The following is an 18,922-nucleotide window of genomic DNA, read 5'->3' on the forward strand; positions in this document are numbered from 1 at the left end:
ACATTATAAATTGGTCCATTCCAACCAAGATGACCCACCTAAGCCAGACCCAATAGCCTGCATTTGGCCCATCTCCTCTAAATCTTTCCTAAGCATATACCTGTCCATGTATCTTTTACATGCTATTATAGTACCTTCCTCAACTACCTCCTTTGGCAGCTTGCCCACCTTCCTCTGATAGAAAAAGCACCTCAGGTTAATATTAATTCTTATTCTGCTCACCTTAAACATATCTTCTCTTGTTTTTGATTCCCCTACCTTGGGTAAACGCACTATCTAATCCCCTCGTGTGGGGGGGGGGGGGGGGGGAGGCAGCAGGATTATGTAAAACTGTACATTCCAGTGCACAGATGGGGTGGGATAAGATGGGGTGGGATAAGATGGGGTGGGATATGAAAAGCGACAGGCAGTGATGAGCAGATGTGGGTATTGAGGGAGTCTAGGATTAGTCTGGGTTGGATAGCAAAGGGCACAGAGAGGGAGGGGAGAATGAGATTAGATTATTAAAATATACCAGGTGCAAGGAGAGGGGGATTAGTGCGGGTGAGTTTTAAAATGAGCAGGGGGTGAGTGTAGAGAGGGTTTAGACGGATGGATTACAGGGAGTATTGGGAGAGTTGGACTGGGCTGATTGGGAGATTTAAGATTGAAGGTGGTGAGGGATTAGAGTAGGTGGAAGATTTGATAGTTGGGAGTAAGAGTGAGTGGGTGGGATGTTAAAGCGTGAGTAAAACTGTGGCAAGACTAGTCAAGAGGCACTTAAACTGAAGAAGCTGCAATTGAATGAAGTGGGGCAGCGACAGTTCAGAGAGCATATTCGTTGGTTACTCGTTTGTGGAAAGTGGAGATAGCTGCAAGGTGGACACTATTGAGGAGGGGGCTAGGAGTGAATCACACTGGCGAGTCATATGTAGATCAAACCAGGAAAAGAGGACACCCACCCTTCCCACAGCATCAGGGGTGAACCAGTCAGCTTTTACAATAATCCGGCAGTGTTGAGGTGAATAGATGTTTAGTTTAGAGATAGAGCGAGGGCTCATTAGCCCATCGAGTCTGCACCAACCAATGAACACCCATACACCAGATGTAACGTCATGAGGAATAGCAGCAAAATTAGGCCATTCGGCCCATCTAATCTACTCCACCATTCAATCACGGCTGATCTATCTCTCCCTCCTAACCCCATTCTCCTGCCTTCTCCCCATAACCTCTGACACCTGTACTAATTAAGAATCTATCTATCTCTGCCTTAAAATTATCCACTGACTTGCCTTCCACAGCCTTCTGTGCCAAAGAATTCCACAGATTCACCACCCTCTGACTCAAGAAATTTCTCCTCATCTTCCTAAAAGAACGTCCTTTAATTCTGACGCTATGACCTTTAGTTCTAGACTCTCCCACTAGTGGAAACATCCTCCCCACATCCACTCTATCCAAGCCTTTCACTATTCTGTGCATTTCGATTAGGCCCCCCCTCAATCTTCTCAATTCCAGCCCAGTGCCGACAAACGCTCATCATAGGTTAACCTACTCATTCCTGGGATCATCCTTGTAAACCTCCTCTAGTCCCTCTCCAGTTCTATCCTACACACTAGGGACAATTTACGGAAGCCAATTAACCTACAAACCTGTACGTCTTTGGAATGTGGGAGGAAACGGGAGCACCCGGAGGAAACCCATGCGGTCACAGGGAGAACGTACAATCTGGCGCTGTAAGGCAGCACGGTGGCACAACGGTACAGTTGCTGCCTTACAGCGAATGCAGCGCCGGAGACTCAGGTTCGATCCTGACTACGGGCGCCGTCTGTACGGAGTTTGTACGTTCTCCCCGTGACCTGCGTGGGTTTTCTCCGAGATCTTCGGTTTCCTCCCACACTCCAAAGACGTACAGGTATGTAGGTTAATTGACTGGGTAATATGTAAAAAAAATTGTCCCTAGTGTGTGTAGGATAGTGTTAATGTGCGAGGATCGCTGGGCGGCGCGGACTCGGTGGGCCGAAGGGCCTGTTTCCGCGCTGTATCTCTAAATCTAAAAAAATCTAAAAATCTCTACCACTGTGCCACTATGCCGCCCTATTTTGTTAGAAATTCCAGTTTTATTAAAATTTTGATTGAAATAATTAAATGATTTGAATTTAGGTTCCCTAGTTGCCATATTCAGTTTTCAATTTTGTATGTGGATCAAAAGTCCAGATCCTCTCCATTCTCCCTGTCAGATCAGCTCTTCTTATCCTTTGCTGCCCGGGCCATCCTTGTCCCTCTCAACGACTTGCTTCCCCTCTCCTACAGACGCCTGCCTTGTTCAGCCCTGTTATCTGACTGTTCACTCCCCTCCTCTCAGTCACTCGCTCACACACAGAGTACTGCAGCGAGCATTCTCATTGCCTGCTCTGAGACCTCGGTCGAGGTATGGGGCCGATGGAAGGGATTTGAGTAAGAAAATAACTGCAGATGCTGGTACAAATCGAAGGTGTTTATTTCACAAAATGCTGGAGTAACTCAGCAGGTCAGGCAGCATCTCAGGAGAGAAGGAATGGGTGACGTTTCGGGTCGAGACCCTTCTTCAGATTCTTCAGATCTGAAGAAGGGTCTCGACCCGAAACGTCACCCATTCCTTCTCCCCTGAGATGCTGCCTGACCTGCTGAGTTACTCCAGCATTTTGTGAAATAAATACCTTCGAAGGGATTTGAGTGATCACAGACTCCCTTGAGTTGAGTGGGAACAGTTCAGACTGATAATGGTCATTGAGAGGAGGAGAGGAAGGCAGCACTGGGTGAAAGCTGGTAGGGGCACTCGGATAAAGGGTGTGCCTGGAGTCTGCATATGGAGGGGGGACAGAACAGGGGTGCTGGAACATGGATCCCTCCATACCCTTCCCTTAGCCCTAGCTCATGCCCATCTTTAATTGCTTTGATTCTGTGCTGGTCTGGGTAGCTTTCTCCATCGCTGCTCCCATCCTATGGAACTCACTACCCCAAACCGTCAGAGACTCCTCCTCACTCACCACATTCAAAACATCACTGAAGTCTCACCTGTTCAGTACTGCCTTCAACCACTGAAGGTCACCTCACCTTCTGTCTCCTTTCTCTGTTCGTTTACTTATTTATCTATTTATTCACTTCCCTATGTTCTTTAAATCCCTGTAAAGCGTCTTTGAGTGTATGAAAAGCGCTATATAAATGTAATGCATTATTATTATTATTATTATTATTATATCTAGTGCTGCAGAAACTTTCTCTTGTCAACCTGTGAGAGCCCCTGGAACAGCACCAGCGGCTGGAGCCGATCTCATTCCCTCCGCAACCTTTTATTAGCAGGGTCTGTAGAGATTGGGCACAAAAGCTGCATTTGGAAAAATAATTGTGCTTAATCCCCCACAGAGTGGCAGCACACACCACTGGGCTGCCTGGTGCATGAGACCGTCACCTGGGCAGGTACATGACATGCCCCGGCCATGACATTATCTCAACCACGCCTCCTCAACATGACCTTCATTTTAACATTTTGGAAAGGTTCCCCAGCCCCGCTCCTGGGGGTGGGGGAGAGAATTCCTGTGTCCTGCCAAGATTTATCTTTCAATCAACATCACTGAAACAGTGTGTCCTGTAAACCTAATAATTGGTTGATTTGCTTGCCGCATCGTGCAATTGCAGATGGTCTTTTCCAGATGCAGTAATAATCACTTTGGGGTTGTTTCTTGTTACTCTGTGAGCTCAATGCAATGGGCACTTCCCACTGTGGGTCATGCTTGTCTGTCCGAAGTGACCTTGATGTCAGACCGTGTTCCAGTGACTTTGTTCCCTGCGAACACCACTTTGGCTGTGCAATGTGTTGCAAATGGTGTGGTTGTGGGACATGCCCATCAGGCCAGACTATACAACTATTTTTGTTTTAAATGGTAAAACTGAACCAAAATGATAACAGGCAGAAATGGCCAGTTCTGATGCAGACAGAAAGAAAGAGTGGGTTAGATAAATGTGGAGAATTCAATGCTGCTTTCTGCAGGCTGCAAGGTACCCAGGCAGAAAATGGTCATGTTGCCTACTGTTAAGACAGAAAATGTACAGTATTAAGACAGTAGCGAGTAGATAATAGACAATAGACAATAGCTAGGTTCCCCTGGAGCTCGTGGGAAACTCTCTTTAACCTTTGCATCTGCAATTGCATGATCTATTTCATTAACATCCTGAAAATCGTGATTTTGATGGATTTTTGGAAAAGTGGAAAAGGAATGGTCCAAAGTTGATGTACCCAACGGAGAGTAACTCGGCACTAAAAAGAGAAAAGAAACCAGGGAATCTTGTTCTGCACAGAAGTGTGATCAATTTAAATGACCCGCCCTGCTTTCAAGAAAGTTTTTGTTCATAGAAGCTTATCTCTCCAGTGTTTAAGGACAAAGACCATCTGGTACAGTGTGTACAAAAATATGCACCTTGGCTACACATTACTTAATGAGTAACACAGAAGGTTAGCTCTTGTTTAATGTTCTGTAATGTTAGTTATTACAAATGCAAATAATTTACAAATAGAAAGGTTATGCAGATGTTATCAGTATATCCACAGTAGACGTGACCCACTCTAACCCCTTCACCCCTTGAATCTACTCATGAGTAGTCAATTTCCCTGCAGCTTGTTGTTACCCACCCACCTCTGATACTTGGACCACCTCTATATTCCAGTCCTCGCTGCACTTCACACCAAGTACCCCTTCACACTTTTCTGAGGGCAGAATTAGGCCATTTGGCCCATTACGTCTACTCTGCCATTCAAGCATGGCTGATCTATCTTTCCCTCTCAACCCCATTCTGCTGCTGTCGCTCCATTACCCCTGACGCCCTTACTAATCAAGAATCTGTCAATCTCCGCCTTAGAAATTGATGGCCACAGCCGTCTGTGGCAATGAATTCCACAGATTCACCACCCTCTGACTGTATAAATTCCGTCTCATCTCCTTACTAAAGGAACGTCCTTTTATTCCGAGGCTATGGCCTCTGGTCCTAGACTTTCCCACTAGTGGAACCATCCTCTCCACAATCACTCTATTCACTGTCTTGTGTGGTGTTACAAAGGTGTTGAATAAGATGGACACAAAACAGATCTGGCATCTCAAAGCTGGGCATCCAAAGGGCCTGTTTCATGCTGTATCTCTAAACTAAACTAAACTTAGCAGGCCAGGCAACATCTGTGGAAGGAATGGACAGGCGATGTTTCGGGTTCAGATCCTTCTTCAGACTGATTATAGGAGTGGTGAGAAACTAGAACAGAGAGGTGGGGCAGGACATAGCCTGGCAATTGAAAGGTGGATAGGGGTGAGTCGGGGTTTGATTGCCAAATGGATGGAATAAACAAGAAAAGCTAGAGGTGAAAAAGAGACAAAGAGTGTCAGATAAGGAGAGAAGTGGAGTGAAATGTAAAGATGCTGCCTGACCTACTGAATTCCTTTTAAACTTTGTGTTTATATCTTCATTTTCTCATTTTTGTTGTGTAGCATCAATTGATTTTCCCATTCACTTATTCATCTTGATCGATTTAGTTTAGTTTACTTTAGTTTAGAACATAGAAACATAGAAAAATAGGTGCAGGAGTAGGTCATTTGGCCCTTTGAGCCAGCACCGCCATTCAATATGATCATGACTGATCATTTAAAATCAGTACCCCGTTCCTGCTTTTTCCCCATATCCCTTGATTCCTTTGGCCCTAAGAGCTAAATCTAACTCTCTTGAAAATATCCAGTGAATTGGCCTCCACTGCCTTCTGTGGCAAAGAATTCCACAGATTCACAACTCTCTGGGTGAAGAAGTTTTTCCTCATCTCAGTCCTAAATGGTCTACCCTTTATTCTTAAACTGTGACCCCTGGTTCTGGACTCCCCCAACATCGGAAACATTTTTCCTGCCTGTCCAATCCTTTAAGAATTTTAGTAGGAAAAAAAACTGCAGATGTTGGTTTAAATCGAAGGAAGACACAAAATGCTGGAGCAACTCAGCGGTCAGGCAGCATCTCGGGAGAGTTTTATTAAAATTTAAGAATTTTATATGTTTCTATAAGATCGTCTCTCATCCTTCTAAATTCCAGTGAATACAAGCCCAGTCGACCCATTCCTTTATCATAGGTCAGTCCCACCATCCCGGGAATTAACCCGGTGAACCTTCGCTGCACTCCCTCAATAGCCAGATTGTCCTTCCTCAAATTAGGAGACCAAAACTGCACACAATACTCCAGGTGCGGTCTCACCAGGGCCCTGTACAACTGCAGTAGGACCTCCTTGCTCCTAAACTCAAATCCTCTCGCAATGAAGGCCAACATGCCATTAGCTTTTTTCACTGCCTGCTGTACCTGCATGCTTACTTTCAGTGACTGATGTACAAGCACACCCAGGTCTCGTTGCACCCCCCCTTTTCCTAATCTGACACCATTTGTTTAGTTTGGTGTATTATTGTCACGTGTAGCAAGGTACCGTGAAAAGCTTTTTGTTGCATGCTTTCCTGTCAGTGAAAACTCTACACATGATTACAATTAAGCTGTCCACTGTGTTCAGATACAAGATAAAGGGTACGAGGTTTAGTGCAAGATAAAGTCCAATAAAGTCTGAATTAAGATAGTTTGGTGGTCTCCAATGAAGTAGATGGGAGGTGAGGACCATTCTCTAGCTGGTGAGAGGACGGTTCAGTTGCATTAACTAGAGTTCACTAACCTTTTCAGTTTTTGTCCATGCATTATTGACTTATTTATTAAATCGTAGCCAAACAATTATTTGCAGTGGCCTCTCCTCTCTGCACTGGGCCGTTACTGCTGCTGTTTGCCACAACCAGTCCTTGATCCCTTCCAATTTCTCACGTCCATGCTGCCAATCAATGGCATCATCTGCAAAATGACTAGCTAAGGCTTCTCACGTTCTGTGACCACACCCAGCTTGACCTCTTTTAAGACCTCATAGTCTCTACTTTATCTTGCTGCTCATCAGATTCCCATGACTGGATGAGCAGAAATTCTTTCGCGTGTAATATTGGGAAAAGCAAAATACTTGTACTTGTTCCTTGATATAAAATCTGAAACTGTAACTGTAACCTTGGTGCTTTGTTTGACTTTTGGCCCTGTGATGAATTCTGAACACATCTTCTCCCCGTTACCAATATCTCCAATGTCCATCTCTGGAAAGGGCACAGTGCTGGAGTAACTCAGCAGGACAGGCAGCATCCATGGAGAACATGGATAGGTGATGTTTCGGTTGAGACCCTTTTGTATACTTACCAGCATTTGCAGTTCTTTGTTTCTACATTTTGACTCCATCTCTGTAGCATTGATCAATTTTGATTGTGTCTCCCTGCTGCTAAAAACCTCTGGACCTCAATATACAACCTTTCGTACAAGATAAACTTGAGATCAATAACATAAATAATGCTCAAACAACTACCTGTGCCATGGCTTGCATTTCCCGGTTCACTTACCACTCTACACTGGTTCCCAGCCCAACAGCACATCCATTCTATCCACCTTGATTACAACCATTGTGTCTTTCCCTGTCCATCTCCCTAACCTCTCCCAGTTCTGTGTATTTTGTACATCCTTGGTTTTAATCTGTGGAAGGAATGCATAGGTGAAGTTTCACACTGGGACCCTTCGTCAGACTGCTGCCTGGCCCATTGAGTTACTGCAGCACTGTGCTTTACACGAGAGTCCAGCATCCGCAGTGCTGCCTGTCCTTCTGTGTTACTCCAGCACCTGCAATTCCTTGTGTCTCCATCTTGTTTTTAATCACTTTGCGCTTGATGGTTCTGTTTTCAGCCTCCCTTCTCCGAGTTCTGGAATTCTCTTTCCTCCTTTTGATCCTTTTGTGGTTTAATGCTGTTTGCAAATTTGCCCCTGTGAAATATTCTTGGATATTGAAAAGGCATTAGATGTGGGAGAGTGGCGCAGTGGTAGAGTTGCTGCCTCACAGTGCCAGGGACCCGGGTTTGATCCTGGCTATGGGTGCTGTCCGTATAGACTTTGTACGTTCTCCCTGTGACCGCGTGGGTTTTCTCCGGGTGCTCCGGTTTCCTCCCATACTGCAAAGACGTACAGGTTTGTGGGTTAATTGGTTTCTGTAAATTGTAAATTGTCCCTAGTATGTGTGGGATAGTGCTAGTGTACAGGGTGATCACAGGTCAGTGCGGACTCGGTGGGTCAAAAGGCCTGTTTCCACGCTGTATCTCTAAAGTCTAAAAAGTCTAAAGCCATTAAAAATCCAAGTTGTAGTTTTAAAAAAAGCAGAAGTTTGTACTTTGGCATGCTGGTGACAATGATTGGGAGTACTTGTAATTTGCTAAGCTACATTAATTTTGTGTGCTAAACAATAGTATTGGAGATTTATCATTAATTAACCGAGACCTCGAATTATTAACTTGACTGTCGGCAGTTACTATTTTGTTAAAACTGAGGTGTTGGTTCCAATTGAGCAAATAAACAAAAAATAAAAGAAAGTTTATATTCGTTTTGTCATCTGCTGCCTTTATCAGTTAGGCATTAAACAATGTTTTTCTGCTTTACTTCTCTTCACTTTCCTCATCACTGAACAACTTCACTCAGGAATCGCAGAATATTAATTTTGCATCAACAGCACAGAAGTGGTGCGGCACAGTGGCGCATTTGATAGAACTATTGCCTCACAGCACCCATGACCCAGTTTCAATTGACCCTAAGCTCAAGCACTCCTTGTAGGGTGCTTTGTAAGTTCCCTCTGTGATTGCATGGTCTTCCTCTGGGTGCTCAAAAATCCCAAAGATGTGCAGGTTGGTGGTTGACAACTGTAAATTGCCCCGAGTTCGAGGGCGGCCCATAGCAGCGGGACGGATTTGCTAGAAATGTGAGGAGAATAAAATGGCGTCAGTGGAGGATTAGTGTAGATGGGTGGTCAGGGCAGATACTGTGGACCAAAGGGTCTGTTGACTCTAACTCCCGATCATTGTAAAGTTTGAGAGATGAATCGCAAATCATTTGGACATTGCATGTACATTCCCAGGGTTGGAATAGCAACTCTTGCAGTCAAAAGGCATTATTATTTAGTTTAGAGATACCGCACAGAAACAGGCCCTTCGTCCCTTCGAGTCCGCACCAATCCCCGCACATTAACATTATCCTACACACACTAGGGACAATTTACACTTACGCCAAGCCAATTAACCTACAAACCTCTATGTCTTTGAGTATGGGAGGAAACCAAAGATCTCAGAGAAGACCCACACGGTCACGGGGATAAAGTACAAACTTCGTACAGACAGCACCTGTGGTCAGGATCGAACCCGGGTCTCCGGCGCTTTAGCACTGTAAGGCAGCAACTCTACCACCACGCCACCGTGCCGCACTATTTATGCCAAATCTATAACCATTCTGATTTAGTCAGCTCTCACTCTGCTTTACCTGAGTTCACGCAAGTCTTTTCTGTCCCCTTCCTCCATCCTAGCGTTACTTTTTAAAGGTGTTGCACCCTGACCCAAAATATTCTTGGGTGAATCATGCACAAAAGCTGTAGGAAGAAGATAATCTTGATACCTTGCTCATGCATTTTGTGGGCATCAATCAAGGGCCAGATTGGGAGCGACTGTGACATTGATTTCCCCACCTTCGCACATTGTCAGATATTGCATGTACATTGCCTGGGTTGGAACAGGCCACTGGCAATCCTAATCCTACTCCTAGCAACCAGTGCAAACTCTCTTTTCTTTTTTGTTTTCCTTCTTACACATTGTCCTTTTTCTCATTATTTCTCACATTATCTCAATTTCTCGCTTTCCTGTCATTTCTCACCCGTTCTTTCTTTATCTGATTCCTTTTCTATTTTCTATCTCTCCCTTTCCCTTTCTCTCTTCCTTTTCTTCCCTTTATTGTTATTTCCCTTAACTCTTTCAAAACTCTTTTACTTTCCATGTCAGACCCACTCTTTGTCTCTGTTGTAATGTATGAATAATATTTGCTAAAAACCTAGAACTGGCATTCCTGATGTTTTAGACAATAGGTGCAGGAGTAGGCCATTCGGCCCTTCGAGCCAGCACCGCCATTCAATGTGATCATGGCTGATCATTCTCAATCAGTACCCCGTTCCTGCTTTCTCCCCATATCCCCATACTCCGCTATCCTTAAGAGCTCTATCTAGCTCTCTCTTGAATGTATTCAGAGAATTGGCCTCCACTGCCTTCTGAGGCAGAGAATTCCACAGATTCACAACTCTCTGACAAAAAAAGTGTTTCCTCATCTCTGTTCTAAATGGCCTACCCCTTATTCTTAAACTGTGGCCCCTGGTTCTGGACTCCCCCAACATTGGGAACATGTTTCCTGCCTGTAACGTGTCCAACCCCTTAATAATCTTATACGTTTCGATAAGTTTCCCCCTCCGATCTCTTCTCAGGGCTCCCACCAGCACCCTGTGATGAAGACACAGGCTTGCAGTGGATACAATCTCACCTCTGTCCTTTGGTGCACTGTCTCTGTGGCACATGCGTACCACCCATACGTGAACTCTGAGGAGCTGGTCAAACTCAAAAAGGGCAAGTAAGATGTCAACCTCGTTTTACGTGTGAGAAAGTTCAGCATCATTTCTAAACCCGGTCATGAATTTTCAACCCTTTGCTTGGACTCGCTGGTGTTTATTTTTATTGGCTTATTTAAAGCCAGGGACTTCATTTTCTAATGCGCAAACACGTGACCAAGACCCATAAGCAAACAGATATGCCTGGGGCTTCACTCTCACGTTCCCACGCCGTTCCCCTGTCCCGATCCTGTAATTTACAAGCTGAAGGTGTATTTGAGAAGCATAACTGCCAGTTTATAATAAAATGCTGGTAATTTATTAACTTCCACTGGGCCATTTGCTTAGCCTTTTCGGACAGGATAATTGACAGTAGAGCCTGAGCTTATCTCTCTCTGAACATAATGACATTAGCAGGAGTGTAGAGGGTATGTGTGCTTACAGAAATTGATGGATAAAATCCAACCCCTCCCTCCCCTGCAGTTTTGCACTCTGGGGAATGAATGGAATGAGATAATTGCAAAGCATAGTCAGGTTGGCAGCAGCTCCGCAGGCTGATTAACCCTTTGAACGAACTGCCATTAAAAAGCCTTTGGCAGAGATCAGATCCAGATGTTAACCCATTGAACATCTCGGAGAATACATTTTAGAAAGGTTTAATGATAACAATAACAACTTGCAATACAGAGGAGCAGTCTGAAGAAGGGTCTCAACCCGAAATGTAACCTATTCCTTTTCCCCAGGGATGCTGCCTGACCCGCTGAGTTACTCCAGCATTTTGTGTCGGCCTTTAATTCTTGCGTTGTACGTGATTGGAGTAGGAATCACGCTAAATTTGAGAATGATCCATGTTACAAGATATTGGAACAAATGATCAAAAGCTTGTCCAATGAATGCTTAAGGAGTGTCTTACAGGAACAAGAAGAGAGACATCCAAAGAGCATCTTTCAGAAGGTGGCACCGATCCAGGTGATGTAGAAGAGGAGGAAGTGCAGGTAAACACTGCAAATTAAGCCAACGTGAGAGGAATAGATTGGGTGGATGCACAGAGTCTCTTGCCCAGAGTGGGGGAATCAAGAGCCAGAGGGCACAGGGAAATTTTTTAATAGGAATCTGAGGGGTAACTTTTTCATGCAAAGGGCGTACAGAATGAGCTGCCAGAGGAGGTAGTTGAGGCAGGGACTATCGCAACATTTAAGAAGCAATTTGACAGGTACATGGATAGGTTTCACGGGATATGGGCCAAACACAGGCAGGTGGGGCTATTGTAGATGAGACATGTTGACTGCTGTGGGCAAATTAGGGTCATCCACACTGTATGACTCTCTGAATCTGTAACAGAGAAGGTTCACGGTGGAACTGTAATCAACTCTCCTTCCCCTCTCCCTGCCCCCTCCCACCCATATCCTTCCCTTTGGCTTTATATTGAACTCATCCTCTCCATGATGCCGTTTTGACGCGTTTCCACTTCTCGCCTTTATGTCACTCCACTTACTGCCAAACAAGCCCAACTCCCCCTCACCTGTATCCACCTATCACTTGCCAGGCTTTGTACTGCCCTCGCCTATCTTCCAACTTTCTCCCCCACTCTTTGAAACAGTCTGAAGAATGGTGTTGACCCAAAGAGATCCATTCCCCCCAAAGATGCTGCTTGGCCCATTGAGTTCCTCCAGTACTTTATGTTATTCTCAGTAAAAGGAGCCAATTTACCAATTTATGAAGTGAACCTTGAGTTATCGATGAGAGTCATCGAGTCATAGAGTCATACAGCTTGGAAAAAGACCCTTCGGCCCAACTTGCCCATGCCAACCAAGATGCTCCATCTACATTCATCTACATTTTACTTAATACCTGATTATATTCAGTAATCCAGTATTAAATAAAACACAATTGTGTAAAACATGGGGAGGCGTGCTAATTGATAGGATTTCTGGGCTACTTTATCACGTTGGACGATTGTTGAAGACTTGGCAAAATGCTCAGTGGATCAGCTTACTGTGGTGCTGTGGGAGCTCCCTTGTCAGGTAATTCTGTTCACAGCCCTGTTATACACGATGTTTATTTGAATGAGTCCCATCACAAGACCGATGAGAGAGATTTTGTGTGCCTGGTGGTTTTGAGCAGGTGAGCAGCAGTGCATTAATTTCCCTCCAATAGTTTTCCCTTCTGGACGCCCTTGGTTCCATGTGACAACTATCCGTTGCAAAGTTGGGATTATTTCCCAACTGTTGACGGAAGTGAGAGGCATCTGCTGGCTCAATGTAACCGATCCCGTGAAAATGCCCTGCATTATCGGGCTCTGCGAGCGTTCTCCCGCTCAAGAGACATCTGTTGTTGACTGTGGTTAGCATCAGCCAAGAGGACAGCTGCAACATTGGAGGAGGTGGAAGATATGTATAACATGCTGCAGTTGTTCATTCCACTTCTGCTAAACTTCTGACACGAGGGTTTTCAACGTAAATCATGCTTTGAGTGGATTGTAAATGGCAAAGCACCCTTGTGGGAACTTGTCCAGCTTATAAGCTGAGCAATGACTTTTTTTTTCAAAGCACAAATCGAAAGGATTATTTGAACCTTTTTTTCTGCACAACCAACCTGAAGAACAATAGTGGACAGACCTTTCTTCGACATTACAATATTTTTTGTCTTCTGAATACGAATTCTTGTATTAAGCAATAAATATACACAAGAAAACTATATTTCATAAATTATTTGATATGAATGTTAAAGTTAATGATCTGTATTCAGCTCTAATGTTTGTAGGGTTGGTCAAACATAATTTCTGGTATTAAACCATTTCTATTTCTAGATTCAGTGTCAACTAACACAAGCGGATACCATTTGGCCCATCTAACCCGTGCTAGCTTTTCAAAGGAACTGTCCAGTTAGGTGGGATAAGTTCAGAGAAAGTTCTTAACAACATAGTTGGAACAATGCACCTCTTTCAGCAAGGTGGCAGATAGGGAGGAGGTCATGGAACTATTACACTCCTGTCCTAGTCAGAGAGATTTTACAAGATGGTTAAGTCCCACTGCAGTCTGGTGCCCCAAAGCAATACTGAAGGAGCCTTCACTGTTGATCTGTGTTCCAGATGAGTCATTAAACTGAGGACATGTTTAGTCTTTAGACTTTAGAGATACAGTGTGGAAACAAGCCCTTCGGCCTACCGAGTCTGCGCCGACCAATGATCACCATGTACACTAACATTATCCTATGCACTAGGGATAATTTACAATTTTACCGAGGCCAATTAATCTGTAAACCTATATGTCTTTTTGTGGGAAGAAAAACCCACCCGGAGAAAACCCATGCAGCCCCAGGGAGAACGTACAAACTCCATACAGACAGCACCCCTATTTGGATCAAACCTGGGTCTTATGCTTCACTATAAGGCAGCAGCTCTCTCGCTACACCACTCTGCTGCCCAGTTTAATCTCCCAGGGAAATGTATTAGACACTAATATGAAGAAGAAAGGAGTTTTTACAACTCTCCTGGTCATATTCAACCATCCAATAGCACCATTTTAAAAGATTATCTGGTCATTGCTTTATTTCTGCTTCTGGGCACTCCCTGTTCAAAACATGCCTTTTGGATGCCCTTACATTACAATAGTGCCAACCTTGCAAATGTATTTAGTTGAGTTCAAGTGAAGTTTTGAGAGACAAGATATAGATAGATGTAAGAAAAAAAAGATTCAAAGCAATTCAGTGGGTCAATCGGCATCTCTGGAGAACATTGATAGGTAACATTTTGGGTCAGGACTCTTCTTCAGACTGATTGCGGTGGGGGCGGGGGTGGGGAGTAAACTAGGAGGGGCAGGACTAAGTAATAGGTGGATACAGGTGAGGGAGAGAGTTTGGTAGGCAGGGTTGGACAGAGGGCAGAGATGAAAACATTGAAGGTGTGAGACAAAAGGATCGAAGAGTTGCGAATTGTGAAGCTAGAGGAAGGACTCTCTTCCCTCCTTGCTTAATCCTATTGTTGCTGTAAATCCTTGTAGTATAATCCTATTGTAGCTGTAAATGCTGTAAATGCTTTACTAGAGTATCAACTTCTTTCCTTCATTGTACCAAGACTGTTTGTACCGTGAATACTTAGCTTCAGGTGGTTTTCCTTTTGGGTAACTATTTGCTGTCTTGGTCAGGGTCTTACAGGTCAGGCCCACTTTAATCTACTTCTGGCATGGACCAGTGGGGTGAGGGAGAGGGTGAAGAGGCCTCAATTAACACCTGACCTCTGTCACCTTTGGCTTCTCGAGCAGATGCAGTGGTCTCGAAGAGGGGAGACAACATGAATCAATCAAGGCTCTTGAACGCAATGGTAACCTCTATTCTTTTGTCCCCAGTTCCAACAAAGTGTCTTTGACCAGAAATATTAACTGTGTATCTCTCTCCACAGATTTTGCCTCACCTGCTGAGTGTTTTCTGCATCTTCTGCTTTTACTTCAGATTTCTAGTATTGAGGAAAAAAAGACACTGAGTGCAGGAGTGTTCATCAGGCATATCGGGAGAACATTGATCGGTGATAAAGATAGACATAAAGTGCTGGAGTATCCCAGCGGGTCAGGCAGCATCTCTGGAGAAAAAGAATAGGTGACGATTGAGGTGAGAACCCTTCTTCAGACTGAAATTGAGGGAGGGGGTGGGGTGGAGTGGGGTGTAACTAGTGGTAGGAAGAAGCCAGAATAAATCAGGGCCGGCAACAGATGACCAAGGAAGGACCATTTTTGGCTGGGGAAGAAGTGATAACGGAGGGATACAGGCATGTGAACGTTGATTTCTCTAATTTTGTGACCTTTGTATCCCTTTCATCCTCCCTCCCCCACCCTAGCCGTCCTACTAGTTCCACTGTTCGCATCCCTGTATCCCACTCACTCCACAACTCCTTGGTTCGCCCATCCCTACCCACCCAAACTGCCCACTCCCCAAGTATATTCACCTGCAACCAGAGCAAGGGCAAAGTAACTCCTATATCTACACCTCCTCCCACACCTCCCTCAGGGACCCCAGCAGCTCTTCCATGTGAGCCAGTCATTCACACGCATCTCCTCTCGCCTCAGATATTGCATTCAGTGCTCCCGATGTGGCCTCCTTTACATTGGCGAGACTAAAAGTAGCCAAGTGACCGTTTCGCTGAGCTCTTGCACTTGGTTTGCCAGGCCTGCTGGATCTCCTGGTTGCTAACCATTTTAATTTCCCATCTCATTCCCATACTGACGTTTTTAAACTCCATTGCCAGAGAGAGGTCACACACAAACTGGAGGAACAGCACCTTATATTCTGCTTGGGTAGCTTATAACCCAGTGGTATGAACAATTCTCCAATTTTAGGTAACACTGATTCCTTTTCTTCCCCCTCTCTTTCCTGGGCCCCACCGTGGTGCACACCCACCTCTCCCACTATCCTGCCCTCCATTTCCCCTCCCTCTTCCACCACTAGCTTTCCATTTGACTTCTTTCCTTTTGTCTCCTTTTCCTTTCTAGCCTTTGTGCGACCCATCTGCTCATCAAAACCTTCCACACCCTATATCCACCTATCACTTCTAGGCTTTGTCCTGCCCCCCCACCTCTTTTCCACCTTTCTCCTCCGTCTCCTACAATCAGTCTGAAGAAGGGTCCAGACCTGAAACATGGCCTGTACATGTTCTCCAGAGATACTGCCTGGCCCGCTGAGTTACTCCAGCTTTTTTTAATCTCTCATATACCATGTCTTTCCTTATACTTTTACTGTGGTGGCCTATCATGCTTATCTGGTTATCTATACATTGGGCCATTTCTTCAGTATACGGTCATAAATATAGTCTAAATGGTCTGCAAATGGAAGTTCAAGGGCGATATTATGCACAGTTCACTTAACAGGAATGATGAAGGAGTTGACCAAGGTTCTGCCCAACAAATGGGGAGGGAGGTAATGTCTTTAACCAAACACCAAGCAAATATTTACTGAAGTTTTGATCAAGTATAATAACCCCCTAGAGCAAAAACATTAAATATAGAACAAATCAATGGAACTTTGAGTGCATTTGTATTTGTGTAAAAGCAATGTGGAATCTTAGATTACTTGCATTGTCATTGTTCCGTGTCAACATTTGATCATTTAAAATAAAGAGTTATGTTTCTTATTGATTCTCACTGACTTAGAAATGTTTGATTTATCTGCAAATAGTTTTCAGGCACTGATGCAGCTATATCAGATAAAGGTCTAGATGGGTCCAGGTTTTGTATCTGATTTCAGAAAAGTACAGTTGGCATGTTTGAGAGAAGGAATGGCATTTGGGTATTAGCGTGTCGTCGCCCTGGGTGGCCCATACTTCATAGCAACTTGTATTTACGATCCTACATGTTGTGTATTATCTCGTATCTCAAGTCTACACCCTGCAATAATTTTATGTAAATCTGCAGAGTGTCCCATTTAGATTTGATCGGAACATTGGGTTTACTTTGGTTGAAGTGACTTGGCCAAAGGGATTAGACCGTACAACACGACGGATTGGCTCTCGCAAACCTTTCGGCTGAGCATACGACTTTGCTCGGAATGGGCCGTTTTCTTCATCCAACTGCGGGAAGGAGAAGAAATCACGAAGAGACACAGTTGCAATCCACCACCCTGTTTTTCCACTACACCACAACTCCTTACGTCTACATCCTTGCCTTCTCTGAAACAGGTTAAGAAGGTGGAATTATTTATTCTTGCATTATATCAGGACTCCCATTCTATAAAACTCTCTGTATCTTCATCCACCATTTAACTCTAAATTGAGCAAACTTTAACCAGCCATGAGTTGTCTCCTCATCTCTCCACATCCCCCACGGGCTCCTGTCCTGCAGTACTTTTGATTCAAACTCCTTCAATTGTCTTACTTCTTCATCTATCCCAGCTTTCTGTCTCTTGTTCTTAGGCAGTCCCTCGGGATTGAGGATGACATGCTTCCACTGCAGTCCTGAGGAGGCTGATGAGGCCAAATGTGGGACCCTCACACACTTACACAGCTGGAGCAAGAGATATGAGGGTGCCACATTGGGCTAAGTGTAGGTTGATAATTTGCAAGGTGGCCCGATCTTTCTTGCTGCTTAATGCAGAGTTTGAGTTCCTAATGCACAATGTTAATGTCCTCATTAATTTTATTCTGTTCTTTGAGCAAACATCAACTTGGGATTTCCGGGAATCAGTGCAGAGTTAACATCTTTTCAAGGATGCTTTGAGAATATCCTTGAACCTCTTCCTCTGAATGCTGGTAATTCCTTCCAATGGTATAGTTCAGTACGGTGCCCATTGCAGGAGTGTGGTGTTGGGCAAGGAATGATGTGGCCTGCCTCTCTGAGCCTACTGAGTATAATATTGTTTCAATGTCAGGGATGTCAGCCAATGAATTTGGTGGAATTTGCTGAGACAGCATTGGTGGTATCTCTCCGATGCTTTGAGGTTTCTGCTCTAGGTAGTCTGCATTTCAGAATCATTCACAATGTCAGAGACCACCTCTGCTTGGTGGACTATGAGCTTCATGCAGGTTTCAAGGTCCATATTCCCAAATACCATTCTCTTCAGGAGATCAAAGACAGTGCTGACACGACGAGGCCTTTACAAATGTAATCACTGATGCCTGCCTTTGCTGGGAGGCCGCTCATGAAATCTGGGAAATGGTCCACATTTGCTCGGGCCCCAGTCGACCCCGACAGTCCTTTCAGGTTAGGCAGAGGTTCACTTGCACCTCCTCTAACCTCATCCAGATGTGGACTCGTACATCGACGAGACCAAATGAAGTCTGGGCGACCGTTTCGCTGAACATCTTCGCCTGGACCTACCTGATCTCCTGGTTGCTAAACACTTTAATTCCTCTTCCCATTCCCACACTAACCTTTCTGTCCTAGGCCCCTTCCATTGTCAGAGTGAGGCTAAATGCAAATTGGAGCAACAGCATCTCATATTTCGCTTGGGCAGCTTACAGCCCTGTGGTATGAATATTGATTTCTCCAACTTTGAGTAACCTCTACATACGCTCTCTCTCTTTATCCCTCCCCTACCCACGTTGCACCAGCTTCTCGTTCTCACCCAACAAACAGCTAACCTGTTTCCTTTATCATCGCCACTTTTTTGCATATCTTTCATCCATTGTTCTATATCTCTCTACATCATCGTCGATATCTCTCATCTCCCTTTCCCGTGACTTTCAGTCTGAAGAAGGGTCTCGACCCGAAACGTCACCCATTCCTTCTCTCCAGAGTTGCTGCCTGTCCCGCTGAGTCACTCCAGTTTTTTGTGTCTCTCTCCCATCATGGACATTTGTTGTCAGAGGATTGTATAGTAGACAGGGATAATTGGCAAAATACCTTTATTTTGCAGATGGTATGTGCAAGGCCTTTCTCAACATATGCTTTAATGAATGAGTTGATGATGATTTAGAACTCAGCGTCGAAACAC

The sequence above is a fragment of the Rhinoraja longicauda genome, chromosome 21 (assembly GCF_053455715.1).
Source record: "Rhinoraja longicauda isolate Sanriku21f chromosome 21, sRhiLon1.1, whole genome shotgun sequence".
Taxonomy (NCBI): Eukaryota; Metazoa; Chordata; class Chondrichthyes; order Rajiformes; family Arhynchobatidae; genus Rhinoraja; species Rhinoraja longicauda.